The sequence below is a fragment of the Ceratotherium simum genome, chromosome 26, assembly GCF_057802395.1.
Source record: "Ceratotherium simum simum isolate JZ-2026a chromosome 26, ASM5780239v1, whole genome shotgun sequence".
Taxonomy (NCBI): Eukaryota; Metazoa; Chordata; class Mammalia; order Perissodactyla; family Rhinocerotidae; genus Ceratotherium; species Ceratotherium simum.
This window is the reverse complement of record NC_141925.1, coordinates 39,719,385-39,723,446: the sequence shown is the minus strand read 5'-3', so window position 1 is coordinate 39,723,446 and position 4,062 is coordinate 39,719,385. Positions and strand designations below refer to the sequence as shown.

At 41.7% G+C, this 4,062-nt stretch overlaps 1 pseudogene; it reads left to right on the top strand.

The window, feature by feature from the left end:
* Positions 1-2,593: 2,593 nt before the first annotated feature.
* LOC101388640 (olfactory receptor 2AE1-like) lies at positions 2,594-3,543 on the top strand (annotated as a pseudogene).
* Positions 3,544-4,062: the final 519 nt, after the last annotated feature.

Genomic DNA, 4,062 nt, shown 5'->3' with positions numbered 1-4,062 from the left:
CCTACTGATTCATACTCCCACCATTATATCCTATAACTTAAATACTGAGATATGAAGCTAACTATATTAATATAGATTATGTTAGAGTAATGGATGACCAAGGGGAAGAAAACAAAAATATTTACTTAATATATGTACAAAATATTCATATCAAAATAAGGAAGAAGTGCCTAAAACTATTACAGTTTTTGTTTCTGCAGCTGCTCATCTGGTCGTGGGTGGTATTTTGAACTACTTTCTTCAACTACCCACTCCATATTCCCTTTGTCTTCAGTTGGTTGTTTCTTTTTCTGTTAGGATTTCCCAATCCTTAATCCTAAAGGATCTGGGCCATTAGCAGTCCTGTCTGAATTTGGCTGTTGTAGTCTTACACTGACCTTCATTACAGAACATTTGTGTATAGTGATGCAACCTAGGAAATCTCCTGCATTGCAGACATGCTCCTCTTTATCCCCACGGTGCAGTAGCAATTCAATTTCCCCTTGCTAGTCAGAATCAGTCGCACCAGCCCATATATAGTAACCTCCTTTGCTTGTTGCTTCAATGATATGAGGAGCCCAAATGGCAGGGTGGCAGTCTCAATTCTCAGTAAATGAAATCATTGTTGTGTCACCTGGTGGAAGAATTCTTCCCTTTGGAATAAGAACTCTAAACCAGCAGAGCTTAAATCTGCAGACATAGGGAGCAAAAATTTTGCTGGTGGATCATAGCTATAAATGTTATAGTGAGAGGACTCACTCCCATTTCCATCTCTTGATTCCTGGTCCCATGAACATTAGTGATGGAAGAAACAGCACCATAAATTAGATGCAGATTAGAAGTATTTACCACATCCTGGAGGACAGTGTCCGAGCCATGTGAGATGGTGCTAACTAGCCGTAGCTGTAACTAAATTTTCAAAAGCCCATTCCACCCTTGTATCAAGCCAGATGTTTCAGGTTGATGGTGAACATGGTAAGACCAGTGGATTCCATGAACGCCATGGAACACCATTATGGTGAGTAAAGCATTCTGTAAGTCCATAGGTGGTAGTTTTGGCAGTAGCACTGTAGGAAAGGAAGGTAAATCCATATCCAGAGTGTCTGTTCCAGTAAAAACAATATACTGCTCTTTCTGTGATGGAGGCTATCCAATGTAATCAATCTACCACCAAGTAGCTGGCTGTTCCCTTGGGGAATGATGCCATATCAGGCACTCAATATTGGTCTCAGCTGTTGCCCGATTGGGCACTCAGCAGTTGCTGTATCGAGATCAGCCTTGGTGAGTGGAAGTCCATGTTGCTGAGCCCATGTATAGCCTCCAACCTTGCTGTCATGATCACTTTGTTTACATGTCCACTTGTATGAACAGGAGTGACTGATAAGGAGTGCTAACTGACATCCCCAGAATGGGTTAGCACTTGGATAGGATGACTCATTCATTCTGTGGACAATAGTAATGGGAATTTCTTCCTTGTTTTTATATGCATATTTGGCATGATTTTAGTTATATTCAGGATAGTTATATCATGTTAGGCAGAATGATGACTTTTTTGTGTTTATTTTGGGGTGAAGTGTGGCTTAAGGAGAAGCACATGTGTGCCAAATTGACAGAGGATGGACTCTGGTGGATTTGTAATGTGTCAACCTGACTAGGATGAGCTACATTTCCCATATTTCTCATTTTTGTGTGTTTCTGGCTAAGATGGGCCACAGGAGAGACTATCAGAGAGATTTAAAGGCAGAAGCCAAGTAGCCATTTGTAGTTTAGAGATGTTGTTTCTAAACTGCCTATTCACCTCACCATTGTGAAGCAGCAGCTGGGCCTGTGATTTCTCTACCTTCCCCTGGATTCTCCTTTAGCGTCCCTTACTTCCAGGCCAGGTGTGTGTGTTTAGCCTCAATAAGAAGGGTCCCAGCTTCTGCAACATGGTCATACCACCAATTCCAGAGGCAACAAGAACTGACATGAGTTTCAGTCTGCCCTTGTGGGGTTACAGCTCATGCTTGTGGGTTCTAGCCTGCCCCTGATCTACCACACTTTATACGCACCTTCCCTTCCTGACTGCTTTCCACATGGACTTCAAATTCCAGCATCAAGCACAAAGGTTACAGCCTTATATAGACTGCTTAACCAGCTTTCACAATTGCATAAGGCCAGTTTCTGTGCAATTCATTAAACATATATGTATATGTGTATATATATATATAAATCTCTTAGTAGTTCAGTCTCTGGTTAAACACTAACTGATATAATAAGCAGAATAGTACTTAGGTATTATTTATATACATATGTATGTATGAGTATATGTGTGTATATATATTTCTTCTTTGATGAGGAAAGACTCTTGTTTTGAAGTTTAGCACTCAATAGAGCCTAGATATTCTGTAACTTCAGAGTAATTACGTTTGTGAAGAGAGATTTGAAGTTCTCTCTTTTATTAAAAGTTTATTCCAATGATTTGAGCTATTGAATAATTAGGAATAGAAAAATATCTCTTCAAAAATTCTTTCATAGATCGAAAGGTCTTATTGTCACATATTCTGTAGCCCAGTATTTCTGACACCACACTTCATCTCCACTTCCTGTTTCCTCAGGGACTGAGAAAGGGGAGATGTGGCAGAGGAATCAGACCTCTCTGGCAGACTTCATCCTTGAAGGGCTCTTTGATGACTCACTCACCCACCTTTTTTTTTTCTCCTTGACCATGGTGATCTTCCTTATTGCAGTGAGTGGCAACACCCTCACCATTCTCCTCATTCTTGCTGATCCCCGGCTTCATACACCCATGTACTTCCTGCTCAGCCAGCTCTCCCTCATGGATCTGATGCATGTCTCCACAACCGTCCCCAAAATGGCTACCAACTACCTATCTGGCAAGAAGTGGGCTGTATGACCCAGCACATCCTCTACTTGTCTGTGGGTGGTGCTGAGTGTCTTCTCCTAGCTCTCATGTCCTATGACCACTATGTTGCCATCTGTCATCCACTGCGTTACACTGTTCTCATGAACAGAAAGGTGGGACTGATGATGGCTATCATGTCGTGGTTGGGAGCATCCATAAACTCCCAATTCACGCAGTGATGTTGAGGCAGTTCCCTTTCTGTGGGCCTTGACAAATCTACAACTTCTACTGTGAGTTTCCAGCTGTGGTGAAGTTGGTATGTGGAGACATCACTGTTTATGAGAACACAGTGCACATCAGCAGTGTCCCACTTCTCCTCCTCCCCATCTTCCTGGTTTCTACATCCTATGCCTTCATCCTCCAGTGTCATTCAGATGCATTCAGCTGGGAGTAAGAGAAATGCCTTTGCCACTTGTGGCTCTCACCTCATTGTGGTTTCCCTCTGGTTTGGTGCCTGCATGTTCTTATATATGTGGCCCAGGTCCCAACGCACCTTATTGCAAGACAAAGTTGGTTCTGTGTTCAATAGCATGATTACTCCCACACTGAATCCTTTGATTTATACTCTCTGGAATAAGGTTGTAGCTAAGGCTCTGTGGAGAGTGATAAGGAGAGATGTTATGACTCAAATACAGCCATTGCAGTTGCCCAGAGTATAAGAGTTGAATGGTATCAGCTCCTTAAATTGATCTGAGTAAACCCCTAAGAGTCTTCAAGGGTCCAGGTCCCTGATGACTACTGCATAAATGAAGTGGTCAACATGCAATTCCAGTATTCTAACTTGGTCTCAGGCATCTAAGCACCGTAGTGTTCTATCTTATTCTATTCTGGCCATTATTACAAAAATACCAGAGACTGGCTGTCTTTAACAACAAATGTTTATTTCTCATAGCTCTGGAGACTGAGAAGTCCAAGATCAAGCCTTGAAAGTTTCAGAAATTCTCTCAATTCCTTTTGATCTCATTTTAAATGTAACTCTGCCAAAACATGTTTCTCTGAACACCCTATCCAAAGCAGCACTCTCCAATTTCTGGCCCCCACTTCTACTTTGTAGCCCTACTTTGCATGATGTGGCATAATGTTATGTTGTATTAAATTACATTTATTGTTTGTTTTGCCAGAATGTAATCTCTTTGAGAGCAAGGACTTTACTTTGTGTACTCTTGCCTCATGACAGC